A 16,826-nucleotide genomic window follows, 5' to 3' on the forward strand; every position below is an offset into this window, starting at 1 on the left:
TACGCATGACCCATGGACGTGAACAAAGGTGTAGGGATTATCTGAGGGAGCAAGGAGTACTGGGTGGAGGGGGGCAAACAGGTGAAAATTGGGACAACTGTAATGGCACAATCAGTAAAAAATAACTAAAAAATAAAATAAAAATCTTTTTTTCTGATAAACTGTAGGTCAAACTTTTCTCATTCTTTTCTTCAAAACCCCTTAATGCTTTTTTTAAAATTACCTTAAGAGTAAAATCCAGAATCCTAATAATGGTTTACAAGGCCCTACAGATCTGGATTCTAAATGCTGACTTACTGGATACCCTGTACTCTCCCCTTACTCACTCTAGCTAGTCTGATTTCCTACTGTTCTCTCAAATCGATGAACTCCGCCCTTCACAGGACATCCCCTTTTGTTCTTTCCTCTTGCTAGAATTCCCCAGTGCCTCCCACAAATACAATATATCCTCACTTAATGTCATGGTTAGGTTCTTGAAACTGTAACTTTAAGTGACATGACATATAACAAAACCCATTTTTCCACAAGCTGATTGATGAAAACAGAAGTTAAGTTTCTACAGCATATTTCTGGTCAGAAAAGTCACCAACTTCAAAATGAAGACCAAAACAAGTTGTAATATTAAACATTGAAATAAATGTGAGCTATGCACATATTTAGGAATGACAAAAACCCAAGAAAGATTATTATTTTCCAACCTGCCTATTACAGTTCCATATTTTAGTGACCAGAGCCTTTCCCAGAGCTCAGAGCATAAAGCAAAACCCAACCCTGGACAGGATGCCCTTCCAATGCAAGGTACAATCACTCCTACACCCATGCTTTGTCAGACCGGGGCAATTTATACACACAATTCACCTAACATCCATATCTTTGGGATGTGGGAGTGAACCAGAGTAAGTGGAGAAAACCACTTAGACATAGGGAGAAGTGCCAACTTGACATAGACAGTGGCCCTGGCCAGGAATTGATTTTTATTTTCTTATCAACATTACAACAAAACAGCATTGAATGAAATGACATTACTCAAAGACCTGCTGTACCAATAAGGCTATTAGTTCTGTAAAATAAAATATGAACAGAACTACTTTAAAATGGAGCAGGAGCTGCTGTCCCAGAGGAATGGCCTTGCACATATTATGCCTCAAATTTTTGGACTGGGCTTAAAAACAGGACTGGGTTCCAAAGAGCAAAGATAACAAGAAAGCAGATATTAGAACTACCGGACTAATGACTACCAGAGAATTAAAAACATCGTTTTAAATCAGTGCCATTCTGTAAGTTTATCTGCGCCAGTAGAAATGCCTTCCTTCTATTGACAGAATTATTTCCCTTTTCATTCCCATAAATACTCCTTGCTTTGTCTTTTTATGAGAACATTATTTGGGCTTCTACCGGAATATGTTCTTCTACTCAAATAGCTGTTTTTGTTTTTGTTTTTGTTTTATCTCAAATAAATACTCGTTGCCTCACATATTGACTTTTGTTTTTTAGGTTAATAGTTCACAAACTGGTCCCTGTACCCAGAGAGCCAGGAGAGACTGAAGAACAATGCAGACCACTCCAGGCTCGTAGGTGCCAGGCTTTATAGGTAAGGGAACTTACAAGGACCCACTTTGGTGGAAGCAAGACTAACAGTTTTCCACTCCTTCCTACCAGAATCTGAAAAGCACGTACAGGGGTTCAGACACATTTCAGTCCAAATGGTCCCAACAGCACCTTACTTTCTCAAGGCCGCATCCCTGAAATCGGCTCCCACTGTGGCACAGTGGGTAACACACACATTCCAAAGACGGGAGGAGGTGAGGAGGCTCTGATTGCTCATGTCCAGGGCCATGGGCAGTCTCGTCCTGCGGATCTCTTCCTCCGACAAAGGCTCTTTCCATCGTGTTTGTTCTTTCTGAGCCTTTCTATCCAAGAAAAAATGGATAAAGTTTATAATTAAATGTTTAAAAATCTCTCATTAGCTTGTGATGTATTTTTAACACACTATATATCTGTGACTTTAGTAAGTGCTATTAATCTCTCTCATTGTTTACTTTTCTGTTTAAGGTAAATAGAAGAGGTGGACTCTTATTACGGTGAAGAGCAGAAATGCTGAAGTAAGAATGCCGGAATTGAATTTGATTTCTTGATTTCTGCTGATTAGTAGTTGTGGTACCTCGGAGAGACTACTTTTACTCTGTACATTAGTTTGATCATCTGAAAAATGAAAACAGTAAAATACCAGCCCTCTAACATTATTGAAAAACAAATGAGTTAAAACATACATTATTAGAGCAATACCTGGCAGGCAAACGTTAAGCGGTTCTGTATCCACCAAGAATTTTGACTGAAGGAATCACAGTCATGGGTCAGATTTGAATTATAACTAACATTGAGTTGATTTACATCTAGGTAGCTTCATGATAATTTCTTGAATTTTGTGAGCCTGATTTTCCACAGTCAAATGTGGAAGTGGAGTCACTCTCTCCATTTACCTGTCAAACTGGTTATGAACAACAACTTTCAGAAAACCGTACATGTCTGTCATTACACTAAACATTAATTTTACTTCTATAAATATACATTTTCTTTTACAGGAATAAGAATGACTACTCTGAAGCTCAGATATACTACTTTTAGTAACACTAGCCACTTTTGGCAAATGCAATACTGAGTGTGCAAAGCTTTTTTTGACTACTACACAGGAGTGAAAACTTCAAGGAATACACAATCTAACTGGGCTGGTGAGACATATGCACAGTGAAGGAATAAAACTGCAGGTACAAATAATAGGTACCAATTGGAATGCAGCTTTAAGCATTTCCATAAAAGAAACATATTTTATTCATTGGATATTAAATATAGTGACTGGATAATTAACCTCTTAATATTCAAAAGAATGACTATATTAATAAATAACTGAATAAGTTTTGAAACTATAAATATTGTAGGCAATCCAAGGAGGGATAGATTATTTGTCCTTTAATTTTTTTCAGGAAAGTTTCATGTTAGACATTCAATTTGACCTACACTATAAAAGAGTGGTTGGCCTTTCCTCCAGAACCCTAGGGGTTGTTCTTGTGGTTCACCTGCCAGAACTGGCCTTAAACCCTACGTGGTGCTTTTCCCATCATTTATAGTTGCAGTACTGCAGGAGTTGCTTACATCTCATCACTGTCTTGATGTGAGCTTCCTCAAAGTTGAAATCCTTTTATGTCACCATGTTTATGGACAGGTTCTAGATGTGTAATATGACCCCATCAAAGTAAGGGAAATATTCTGTGATGTGCCTACTTTTTTGTGGGTATTTTGTCAGGGACATCCCAACATGTCCCAGACTACTGAAGCTTTAAGGCTTTTTTAGATACGCCAGGCCACAATCCTCATGCAGTCAGTCTCCCACCTGCTAAAGCACACGTGACCTATTAAGAACTCTCACATACTAGTCATTCATTACTCATCTGGACCAATTAGTATGATGCCATTGGCAAAGTGGGTTAGTGTGCTGTTCTGTAGGATGTCTAGACTGCCTAAGTCTCTTTGGACTCTCTTATTACAGAGGGTGGGAGAGATAACATACTCCTGGGGCATCCAAGTGAGTATGAACTTTCTCTGATTCTTTTTTCCTCTTCTAACTGGGAAAGACATGCACATTCACACACATGCCTCATCCATGTAACAAAAACCATGTTAGTCTATTCTGCCAAAGACATAGTATCCGTCATAAGCCAATACAATCTGATGAGAATGCTTGCTGGTCACTCTTGTCTTCTAAATTTATCTTGGTTTTGCAGATTCCAGATTGCCACATCAAATAGTGGGAACCCTGCATCCTTCTTGTTTCCAAGGATGACACCAAATGCTGCCATTCCCCTTGGGATGCAATCTTATCGTGATTTACTATCTTGCTCTGGGTAGAGGATGCTTCAGAAGCTTCCAAATGGCCTTTTTTAACCATAACTGACTTTCTTTCACAGGCCAAGAAACCAATACATTGGTTGTGCTAACTGCCAAATAGATCTGTGCCAGTTCTCTATTTGGAGAGCAGCAAAATGAGCAAAGAGTGAGCCCATCGACCCATTGTGAAATGGACCTGGGTGGAGACCATATTTATGACCTGATCCCCATGAACCACCATTCTGAGAGGGGACCCAGCTTTGGGTCCTAAGATGTCAACTTCAGTTCACATCATGTGCCCAAATATCTCCGATGTACTTTGGTATTCCCTTTCCTTCGTGTATGGTTACCCAGACAAATGGCCAGATGGCCATTGGTCTATTAGAAAAGGGATACATGGTGGTGTTGCACCTTTTAATAGAAGACCTAGATTCTCCTTCAGTTGATGAGTTTCAAGTCAGCATAGTTTTGAGAACTGAAGAAGGGATCAGATTTTTAATTGGAGTGCCTGCTCTTAGCCTTCTGATCCCCTTATTTCTTTTAAATGCACAGATACAACAGGGGCCTTGTTGGCTTCCCATCTATTTTTCCTGTAGGCATACCATTATTTTTATTTATTTATTTATTTATTTATTTATTTATTTATTTATTTATTTAAAGGGGAAAGGAAGGAGAGAAGGAGAGAAATATCAATGTGTGGTTGCCTCTCGTGAGTCCCCTCCTGGGAACTGGCCTGCAACCCAGGCATGTGCCCTGACTGGGAATCGAACTGCAATCATGTAGTTTGCAGGCACTCAGTCCACTGAGCTACACTAGCCAGGGGGCATACCATTATTTTTAACCATCTCCACCTCTGCCTGTGTGTCAGTGCCCCTACTGTGACTGTCACCATGTCTTTGCCACCCATTTACAGTAATTTCATCCTGGCATCTAATGGCCAAGCGGTATTACCCAGTCTCACACAGTGCAGTTCTGTAATGACAGCAAACACTCTCATCCTTGGCCAAATGGAAAGGGCCACCCTTGAATTCAGTAATGATGATGATGGTACCCTTTTCCCAGTCCATTACTAAATGCTATTTTAATGCTATTTGCATTATGTGGGCCCTCCTCTTGTGGTTTTCCCACTCTTATGTAGTATATTCAGTCTTTCAAGCCCAGTTCTCTGATATTTTTGATGCCTTCTTCCACTACGCATCTTAGAGATTCTGGTACTACTATCTCACCAAAAATAAACCATAGCTTTTTGCAGGATTTTAGTGGTGATTTGAACAGTGTGCTTGCACCATCTTCTAGCCCTTATAGAGTGCTATATCATATATATCCCAATTTGGTAGGCTTTCTCTTCTCTAACTTATGTTCCATCACCCCCGGTACTCAAAATAAAGCTCTATGTATATTCTCCCGGACTGGGCCAGTGTAGGCTGGATATATCCTGCAAGTCCTTAGGTCAAGAGTTGTCTTTTTTCCCTTGTCAAATTCATCACATCAACAGTCACATTGTATTGTGGCTTAGCTCTAGCTATTGTCCTTATGGCCAAAAGAGGACCTTGGAAGAACTTGTGGCAAAGCAGAAGAGAGTACCCTCTGACATCTCCAACAAGTTGGGGAAGGCATAAGTCCTAAAGAGTAAAGGTTAGGCCACTGCTGTGTACTCAAAGCATTTAGGTGGACTTGAGGATTTAAATCTTGTGGTGCATCAACCCAGATGTTCCTATCCAGTTTAACAGTGCCACATTCTTTTTCCCTCTGAGCCCTGATCTTAGCACACTGAATTTGCCAGATTTGTTGGTGTTCTCACACATTTATGCTTCAATCATGAACCTTGTCTACAATTTTACATGCCCTTCTGCAGTACAAAATGAAGGCCTCTATTTGTATACCTAAGGAAACCTTTTGAATCTTCTACTTTAGTGCTTGCCAATTTATGACTTCCAGTGTTTAGTTATTGTATTCCAAAGCATCAGCTCAGCTAAGGAACAGCAACCCAATTCCATTACCCTTTTACTGAAAATTTGCCAGTGTTTCCAAACTCCTGCTGTATCATGCCCAGTAGTACATTCTTTTCTGCTGGTAACCCATCCCAACAGCTACCAACAAAAGATTTAACAGTTGAACCAAAGCCTTAAGCTAAAAGCCATTTGTATCTTACCTGGATTCAGTAACAGAGTTCTTACTATAACCTGAATGCCAGATAACTCTACTTCAAACTAAGTATGGACTTGCTTGCAGAATTGCCTCCCCTACACTAGATTCCACTCTAAACAAACTCTGATATAGATATCAGCAAAGAAGAATCACAACTTATGCAAAGAAAAAAAAGGAAGCATTAACTAAAAAGAGAAAGAAGCTGGGCTATACTACAGTCTCAATGGAGATCTCAGCTGAGCTTATAGAGAACTCTGACTCTAGGGTAGTCCTTCAGATTTGTTCTGGGCTGTGACCATTCACTGGATGCAAGCCTCTTTAGAAAGGAGATGGCTTTAGGAGACCACGCACTTCTCAGCCACAGTAATTGTGAAGAGGGTTAACAACGACACTGTCTGGCCAGCTGCACTCCCAGCAGCAGTGGGGGTAATAGGTCTCTGAGTCCAGAATGGAGATTTGCATAATATATCCCAATGCAAACTACAATTCAAATTGCCAATACTATTATTATGCTCTTTAATTAGAATTAATCACAGGTTGCAGTTATCAGAGTTTAATGAAGTTACCTTTTGTCTTTGTTTTCACTCCATCGAAGTCTTCACTCCTCAACCTCCTAAATGTGGTTTCTGACCCAAGTATTTGCCCTGATTTATTTTTGCATAGTGTGGCTAAAATAATTAAATGAATTGGTGTATTGCAAGATGATAGCTAAGTAGGAGGTGGGTCGGGTGGAGAGACAGAACAAAAAAGAAAAAGAATTCATGGACATGGACAGCATGGTAGTAAGGGAGAGGGGGATGTAAGGGGACTAAATGGTAATGGAAAAAAATACAATAAAGAATTAAATTTTTAAAATCACATTGACATTTTTAAGGATATATATATTTTGCTATTTGCTTTTAACCATATTTGTTCACATTCTTGCTCTGCTTGATTTGTTGCATAAAACATTTTATATCTAATCAAACAAAATGTATATTTTTGTTTACACAACTTTAGTTAGTTTGAAAGGGCCTTTGATGACTTAAAAATAATTCTTTTCTTCCAAGTGGACTTTGAGATCCATAAATAAAATCATCATTATTTTATTTTCATTCTGGTAATTCCTGACAATGAAAATGAGGGCACTGATTTCACTTGCATGTGCAAGAAGCACTTCTGCCTTTGATTAGGAACCTGAACCTTCTGTCTGACCCACAGGAATCACCCTAAGTGGTGGACTTAGCATATTGACACCTGGAGCAGACCATCTTTTTTTTAAATAAATTTTATTTTTTTTTATCTTTAGGGGGAAGGAGAGAAGGAGAGACATATCAATGTATGGTTGCCTCTCGTGAGTCCCCTGCTGGGAACTGGCCTGCAACCCAGGCATGTGCCCTGACTGGGAATCGAACTGTGATCGTGTGGTTTGCAGGCCCACTCTCAATCCACTGAGCTACACCAGCCAGGGCCCTGGAGCAGACTATTTTTTAACGCCATTCTTCTCTATATAACAAAATTATTTTAGTAGTGACCATGACATAAAATAAATCATAATAATCAGTAAAGAAATGCTGACAGGGAAATTTATTATTGAAATTTATATGCATAATATTACAGTAAAATTAAAATATCATATAATAAAAATTATAAACTTAAAAATTATATTAGTGTATTTTTTGAAATTAGAAAATAAATATATGTCCCTATGTTAGTTTGGAATAGTAATGAATAATAACTATAGTATCTATTTTTGAACTGTAATTCTGGAAATTTGTTAATGAATTCATCAAAATTGATATTCTTCACATAATTACATTTGATAGTGTGAATCTAGCTTTACTCATAGTTGTCTGAACAATTTTTTATCAATTTTTCTTTCAGAAGGTTTCCCTCGCATGAAGGAACAAGTATACAAATGACTTTAAAAAGTCTTAAACATGAAGATAAGTTTGGCAGAAATTTATGAATATCCTAATTTACAGTGAATTTTAGAAATGGAAATTCTAAGTCTTTGTTTCATCATGATTAATTATAGCAGGAGACTAAAAGGAATAAAAAATGAAAAAAGTAAACAATAAAAATTCCAAGTGGTCACAGAGAGTGACAGAAGGTAATGTTTTTCTTTACCTATTAAATCACCAGGTTATCATGCTTTATTTTGAATTAACTGTTTAATACCTGAAATATACAGCATCAGAACTGGAAACAAACTTTATTCCCAAAGTGACTGTGAATAATTCCAAATCTTAATGCATTTAGTTTCAAAACAAGTACACATATTTGAGGCCGTGTTTGTTGGGGGCAAACAGTATGCACAATTTAATTTCATATCAAATATATTAATAGAGGATAAATAATAAAATATGCTCAGTTGAAAATTGCATGTATATGTAAACATAAACATATATTTAGAACTTAACAGTCACTGCAGCAATTTCTTGGAGGGGCATTTTATCACTGACATAGTTTAGAATTGCCAGAATACATTGATGATAAAAAAAACAGCCAGTTTTAATTGGTTTTATTGTTGTTTCTAGATTTCCTACAGTTTATTGCTAGCGCCTACCCTTGTAATGCTGTCGATGACATTACTCTTGCCACATTTCCATAACTTTGCTGCTGCTATCTCCAGGAGTGAGAACACAAGGCAGATTTTTTTAATGTAATAGTGTTTCCTTAACTGATTATAAATACACCCCCCCCCCCCAAATTCTGGCTACTTAAAGGAACAACATATTCCCTAATGATTCCATGACACTCTTTTTAAAAAAGGAGGTTAGAATCACTGAATAAATTTTTTTCTGAGGTCTGGGAACTCTATGCAAACATTTGGAATTCAAATTCCTGTGGTGGGTGCTGAAATTCTAATTTAAAGAGATAGCTGAAAGACAAGAAAGAGGAAGCACTATGGCCGTGCATGTAAATATTATATTTCCTATCTTTATAAAGCCTTCTGAATCTGCAAGTCAGCTCATTCTTCCTGCTTGAAACAATTTCTTTACCTAGTTTGTGTTATCACTGCTCAGCCTTATTCTTTCTCTGTTCAATGACTTCTCCTTCTGGACTCCTCTGCTGGCTCCTCCTCTTCTACAGTCTATTTAATAGAAAGAATGCTTGGTGTCTCAGTTTTGGGATATCTCTTTTCTAGGCTATCACATTAAAACCTAGTATATTTATCTCCATGAATGTCTCTACACTGATTCTCACACTCATTTAAACAAGTGTGTTCTTGTTTGTTTATTAAGCATCTCAAACTTAATATATCAAAAACAACACTATTGATTTTTTCTAATTAAGCATGTTTCTCTGCAGTCTTCCCACTTTCATGAAAGACCCCCACTCCTGTTGCTTATGGCCCAGAAATTTATCCTTTATGTCTTCCTTTTCTTACTCTTGAATATTGACCCGATAATCAAATTCTGTCTTCAATACCTTAATATACAGTAAACCAATAATTTTTCACTCTATCTTTCCTATCATTCCAGTTTAAGCCATATTTTCTTTTGGACTTTGGCAATAGCTTCTACGTTTCCCCATTAATCCATTTTATAAACAGAATGGTCTTAAACCTGTAAGACCATTGGCAATATGACCACTTGCCTCATATTGCCATCAAAACAGCCTTCTCGGCAGGGGCTATGGAATCCATTGTGATCTAGTCCTGCTCGTCCTCCATCCTCAAGTTGTTTAATAGTCTCCCCCTTTTACTAAGCTCTAGACACACGGGTCTACCTGCACTGCCAACATGTCAAGCTCATTCCATTCTCAGACATTTTTCTTGCTCTTTCCTGTGCCTGGAATGTTTTTCTTCTAGGTCTCTTCAAGGATGGCTCTCATCATCATTTAGAACTCAGCTCAGTTGTCACTTCTTTGAAGAGATCTTCACTAGTCACCGTGGCTGAAATAGGTCTGCTCTGGTTCCAGGCATTCTCTGTCACGATGTTCTGTGTTTTGTCTAACCACTATGTGAAATGTTCTCATTTTTCTGTTTGTTTGCTCACGTTCCATCATTGCCTTCTCATACACGCCCAAAATACATTTTTGCAGCTCCACAAAAGGAGTGATTTTTGCTTCACTATATCTTACCATAATTCTAAAGCCCCTGTCTGCCCCTCACTCTCTCCTCTTACAGGAAAGAAGAATGACTTAACTGATAGGTGGTTTTGAAAGGGGAACAGAGGTTGTCTGGGAGTAGTTGGAAAAAGAAGTCAGGGCTCAAGGGTTTGTATGTGTGTGGTTTCTGTCTCTGGCCCTTTTAATTCAAAGCAGACATTTTTTCCCATGTTTCCAGGCAATTTTTACATAGCAATTTATAATTCACTCTTTTACTCAAAAGCCAGTACACAAATCTTCATGTGTTGAGTTTCCCTTTATTTTGAACTGTAAATCAGCTGCTGTGACAAACATCTTTATAGGAACTTAAGGGTTTTTTTTATTATGCTAACAGAGTCAAAAACCATGCTTTGAGTTTTTCAAAGGTCTTAACAAAGATGTCCTACAATCACATACTTGATATAATCTCCAACCTGAAAGGATATTTTTACTGGCCACACTAAAGCCACTTCTTACATTAAGAAAGATTTGCTAAATGGAGAGGCTGAGGACCAAAACACATTTTATATTACAACCCAGCAAGATCTTGGTTGAAAATACTTTCTCTAAATTAATTCTGAAACCCCAACAAAAGTCCTGAACTGGATGGCTTCCCATGTGAATTTTATCAAACATTCAAAGAACTACCACCAATCTCCAAAATACTCTAAAACATTCAAGGGTTTGGAAGACTCCCAAGTTCATTTTATGAGGCCTGTATTATCATAGTTCCAAGACCAGAGCAAGACACTACAAAGAAAGAAACCTGATGAACTACATAGACCAATATCCCTGATGAACTTAAGTGATAAAATCTTCACCAAAATATTACCAAACTAATCCAGCAATATCTCACACCATGAGCAAATTAAATTTACCCCACAGATGCAAGATTGGCACAATAGCCACAAGTCAGTGAATGTAATACACCACATAAACAGAATAAAAATAAAAACCAAATGATCATATGAACAGATGCAGAAAAAGCATTTGATAAAACCCAGCACCCATTTATAAGAAACTCTCAGCAAAGTGGGAATAGATGTAACAGAATACAATAAAGACTACAAATGACAAACCCACAGCAAAAATCATACAGAAAAAAATAAAAAAAGAACTGCTTTAAGACCTAGCAATTTCATTTCTGGAAATTTATTTCAGGCTTCTTCCGAAGCCTGAAATACTAATTGGAAAAAAATATATGCACCCCTATGTTCATTGCAGCATTATTTACAATAGCCAAGATTTGGAAAGCGTCCAACTGTCCATCATAGATGAATAGGTAAAAACTGTGGTGCATTTACATAATGGAATACTAGTCAGCCATAAAACAAGGGAATCTTACCACTTCCGACATCATGGATTTACCACGAGAGCATTATGCTAAGCAAAATAATCCAGAGAAAGACAAATACCACGTGATTTCATTCACTTGTAGAATCTAATGAACAAAAAGTAACAAACAAAATGGAAACAAACTCATTGACAGAGAACAGACTGACAGCTGTCAGATGGGAGGGTGGTTGTGCAGGGGGAGGCTGGATGGAAAAGGTGAAGGGAGTAAAAAAAATAAATGGGAAAATTTAAAATAATACCTAGAATTTAAATATTTCCTGATTTCAGTCCATTACTTTTCCATAATTCCTTATCGTTATAATAAATAAATGACATTTTATTATCATTTGTTTTATTTATTCATCAATACTTTCAATATTCTCCCACAATTTAAGTAGATTCTTTTTCTGCTTTTCAAGACTCCAAAGAATTTTCTCGCTAATCTTCAGATATATGCCCTCGTTGCCTTTCCAGCTTTCATCTGTGGCTACGCCCCCACTTCCCATGTTCCATGATTTAGGATTTGGTTATAGCACCATATTCCACTTCAAGTTATATAGTTATAAGCTGCCATAAAGAGAATCACACTTTTAGGCCAAAATAAAATGAAAAAAAACTGTCTATCACCAATACTTAATCTTCCCAACAATTTAAAGAGTAGATTTTGCTACACTGCCTAAACTGTCTGAGGCAATCTGCCTATCTGATTCTAAGACTGAATATCAGGAAGTCCAAAAGTCTCTATAGGCAGGAAAGCTGACATTTTCTTCTCTACCTTTTCTTGTCGTTCCATTGCCATTTTTCCCTCCACTGAAAAATGTGTTGTAGTCAAGTTACAAGAACAAATGTAAGTCTTCATTCTCAACAATTTTTCTTGCGCCCTAGTCATTGAGCACCCCCTTGCCAGTCTAGAGACATTTCTTGCTCTTAGAAAATTTCTTTCCCCAGAGGAGAGAATAATAAGTTCTAAACATCTCCTAATGGCCAGTAACAAAACTGCCTGGTGTCTGGCCCTGAAGGGTGCCAGAAACTTTCTGGGGCTTGGGGGATCCCCCTGTCACTGTGCAGAAGTCCTTGGTGTCAGAATCTTTATCAAGTTCCCGAGCTCCGACTGAGTGTACACCACACTCTGAGTACAGCTTGGCAGTGATTTCAGATTTGATGTGTGACTGGCAAGAGAAGCTTCGCATGAAGAATACACCATTTGTCATCTGCTTCTGCATTTGTTCTGAGTTCTAAGTTGTTCTTTCAGCACCCTCGTCTCAGATGGGGTGATGTGATGTGGAATCAGTGCTCTGGGGATGAAAATTCCTAAGTGTCTTAGGGCTTCAGAAGTATAGTTTCTGTCTCAGGGCTTCCAAGGCCCCAAAGGCATCCAGCTTCTCCCTCCCTCTTCTGGGCGACTCTGATGAACAGACATAAGCACGGCGTTGAGTCCTGAAGACTCGGGGCCTGTCATATATCTGCTGTGTGGCCCTGGGCAAGGCCTGTGGTCAGGGAGCCTGTATCACTGATCAAATTGAAGCCAAGATTCTGCTTTTTCCCTCTGCCAGGGAACGTGTGTGAAATCTTGAGTGGGTTTTACTCCACCTTTTCTCAGAGGAAAATTGTGAACCAACCCAACATCCAGCAAGAGGTACTCTAGGCTGTGCTCTCACCAGGGGAGGAAGTGACTTTGGGAAAGACGAGAAGATGCCATGGAGGACCAGGGTCTCATAAGCCAGGCTAGGAGATGAAATCCATGTTCCCTTGTGTCAGAGGTGCTCAGTGAGATGGCTTTTAGGTAATGCAGTTAGACTTTTTTTCTTTTCTTTTTGTTTTTGATTGTCAAGAGAATTCTCAGAATGGTTAGAGAATTAACCAAAGGGAAGGAATCTAGTGTTGGGGAGACTGGTCTGGAGACTGGACAGATGCAAAAAGATCAAAGGTGGCAAGACTCAGCAATGCTGTGGAGATGAGCAGGAGGCAGCACCCAGAGCCATTTAGAAAGAGCACCCCGGGAGACTTCCACCAAATGGAGGCATAGGTGGAAACACTGTGCCTTCTCCTACAGCCAAGTTTGAATACAACAAAGGTTTGGAGAACAAAGACACAGCCAAAGAGCAGACAATTGAATTATACGGAAGTCCGACAACAATGAACCATTCAACTGGGACGGTAAGAGGGGCGGAGACAGCAGCTGAGCTGGGTTGGGCAGGAAAGATCCCCTGACCTAGGCGCGCAGGTAGACCGGACCCAGTCAGGGTGCGGGGCAGACTGACCAAGGTCGCACTTTCGCACACAGTGAGACAGACCGCGCAGGCCCCAGAAGGCAAACCCAGTGGTGGAGGGCTGACGGCGGTGGCACACTCGCGTGCAGTGGACGAAACACTAGGGCCCAAGTGACGGTGGCAGCTGCCTCAGGAGGAGGCAGACGGGACGCCATTGTTCCTCTTTGACCCCGCCCCCACATATAGCATCAAAACCCTAGGTGACTGAGTTGCCCTGCTCTGGTGAACACCTAGGGCTCCGATCCTGCTATGGAACAGGCACGAAGAGCCCAAAAGATGGCGCAAGAAGAACTCAAAGTCCCAGAGCCGATAACTCTAAGTGACCAAGAGATTACCAGCCTCTCAGATGCACAGTTTAAGACACTGTTTATCAGGATGCTCACAGAACTGGTTGATTATAGTCACAAATTAGAGGAACATATGAAGGCTGAACTAATTGAAATGAAGGGAAATGCACAGGAAACCAATAATGATGGAAAGGAAACTGGGACTCAAATCAATGGAATGGACCAGAAGGAAGAACAAAACATCCCACCAGAAAGGAATGAAGAAATGAGAATTCAAAAAAATGAGGAGAGGCTTAGGAACCTCCAGGACATCTTTAAACGTTCCAACATCCAGATTATAGGGGTACCAGAAGGGGGAAAGAAACAGCCACGAGTGGAAAACATATTTGAACAAATAATAAAGGAGAACTTCCCCAGTCTGGCAAAGGAAATAGACTTCCAGGAAATCCAGGAAGCTCAGAGAGTCCCAAAGAAGTTGGACCCAAGAAGGAACACACCAAGGCACATCATAATTACATTAGCCAAGATTCAAATGAAGGAGAGAATCCTAGAAGCAGCAAGAGATAAGGGGACAGTCACCTACAAAGGAGTACCCATCAGACTGTCAGCGGATTTCTCAAAAGAGACCTTACAGGCAAGAAGGGGCTGGAAAGAAGTATTCCAAGTCATGAAATCCAAAGACCTACAGCCAAGATTGCTTTATCCAGCAAAACTTTCATTTAGAATGGAAGGACAGACAAAGTGCTTCTCAGATAAGGTCAAGTTCAAGGAGTTCATCATCACCAAGCCCTTATTATATGAAATACTAAAGGGATTTATCTAAGAAAAAGAAGATGAAAAAGATGAACAGTGAAAGGACAGCAAACTCACAGTTATTAACAACCACACCTACAACAAAAGCAAACCAAGAGGACAGCTAGATCAGGAGTGGAACCATAGAAATGAAGAACACATGGAGGGTTAGCAACAGGGGAGTGGGAGGAGGAGAAGGGGGGAGAAGCTACAGAAAATAGCATAGACAATAGGTAGAAAATAGATAGGGGGGAGGGCAAGAATAGTGGGGGAAATAAAGAATCTAAAGAACTTGAGACACGTGGTTATAAACTAAGAGGGGGAGAATGGTGGGGGAGGGAGTTTGCGGGTGGAGGGGAATGAAGGGGGGAATAGAACAACTGTAATGGTATAATCAATAAAAAATATTTAAAAAAAAGAAAGAGCACCCCGGGAGGTGGGGCAGAGCTGAGACACAGAGCTGTCTGCGGCACCCTGTCCTTCTCTCCCCTCTGCCAGTGCCCCATTCAGTTTTCTTTCTCAGGTTTTCTTCACTATTAAAATGGACCCTGGAAATGATCTGATAAATCCAGTCATACCAGGTCAAATCCAGTCATACTATCAGTCAAATAGGAATGACTGATAGAGATTCAGATATTTGCAGTTTAATAAGAACAAAGTCTTACACTTGACAATACTAAGTCCTAAAGACACACTAGGAGTGCACCTCCTGGTTGTTGGTAACTGAGAGGGCCACAGTGACCTGGAAACCAATGCAGATAGTGGTCTTTTTCACATCAATTTTTATTGTTATTCTGTTACAAATGTCCCAATTTTCCCCCTTTCTCCTCCTGAGCCCATCCCACCTCCTGCACCCACAGTCAGTTCCCACACTGTTGTCCATGTCCTTGGTTCATCCATACGTGTTCTCTGTCTAGTCCCTTCCCCTCCTTTCTACCATTGCCTGCTTTGGCCCTCCTCTCTGTTCACTGTCAGCCTGTTCCATGTCTCCATGCCTGTGGTTCTATTTTGCTCATTAGTTTATTGTTTGCCAAGTGTTCTGTTCCTTCACTGTTTAAACAAAAATCACCTGGTTTTCTACTAGACCTGGATATGGAGACAGGTGGAAGCTTTCCAGGATGCAACTGTTTAAGTTCTCTTTTTCCCCCACAGTTACAACATTTGACCCTTTATTTTATTTTTATCACCCACTCACCATCTAACTACCCATTTAGTTTGTCCTGCCTAAAATTAATTGAGAAATTAAGTACATCATTTAACAGTTCTCTCAAACCCCAACTTGAGCCTCATATTTTTCTCATCATATATATTTAACACACATAACTATGACTAGAATATAGTAAGCTTTAATAAACATTTATAAAATGAAGGAATTCTGAATGTACAGTAAAATGTGAAAACCCCTTAGAGTCATCAACTAAAATGAATATCTATAACCTAGAAAAGACATTTTTTTCAAAGCTTGTCCTTTGATTTTCTCTAAAAATAAAGGGTGTCGTGGAAAAACAAATAAATCACTATACAAAATAAATTATATCATCAGTGATATACAAACCATGGTATATTTGTATGAATCTATACTTATAATACATTTCAACATGTAGTCAGTGGAACCTTATAATTAAGAATTATAGCTCCCTACGAACCAGGGCAAGGTACAAAGTCTAGCAGAGACTCCATCGCCGCTCTTTTAACAGCAGGAGCTGCTAATTATCACTTCAGCACATGACAATTAGAAGCCAGAGCAGTTTGAAAGTGGAAAATTGTATTTCTGCCAAAACGGCAATAGAATGTCACCCTTGGTTTACCCTTCCCTATCATAAAAATGTACTAGTTCTTTTTTTTCTTTTAGGATGATCTACTGTAGTGAAACTAGACATATATGTCGACTTTAATAACAGTCCAATCATCTCTGACTAGTTTGACTTTGATTTAATTGAAAGGGTTTGGGCGTGGCCCTGACCCAGTCAGGTAAAACTATTAAAAGAGTGCTTGTTCCTTTTCTGAGATGGGAGACGTGCTCCACTAGACCTTGAAG

The 16,826-nt window shown here is 39.3% G+C and overlaps 1 long non-coding RNA gene across 1 annotated transcript; it reads left to right on the plus strand.

The window, feature by feature from the left end:
* The first annotated feature begins 2,052 nt into the window (after positions 1-2,052).
* On the plus strand, positions 2,053-11,045 carry LOC118975813 (uncharacterized). The gene is made up of 3 exons (XR_005064144.1): positions 2,053-2,102; positions 7,894-8,122; positions 10,145-11,045. It is a non-coding gene; the product is annotated as an uncharacterized LOC118975813 (long non-coding RNA).
* The last annotated feature ends 5,781 nt before the right edge of the window (positions 11,046-16,826 follow it).

This window comes from Sturnira hondurensis, unplaced genomic scaffold, assembly GCF_014824575.4.
Source record: "Sturnira hondurensis isolate 20B ecotype Veracruz unplaced genomic scaffold, ASM1482457v3 Scaffold0020579, whole genome shotgun sequence".
NCBI lineage: Eukaryota > Metazoa > Chordata > Mammalia > Chiroptera > Phyllostomidae > Sturnira > Sturnira hondurensis.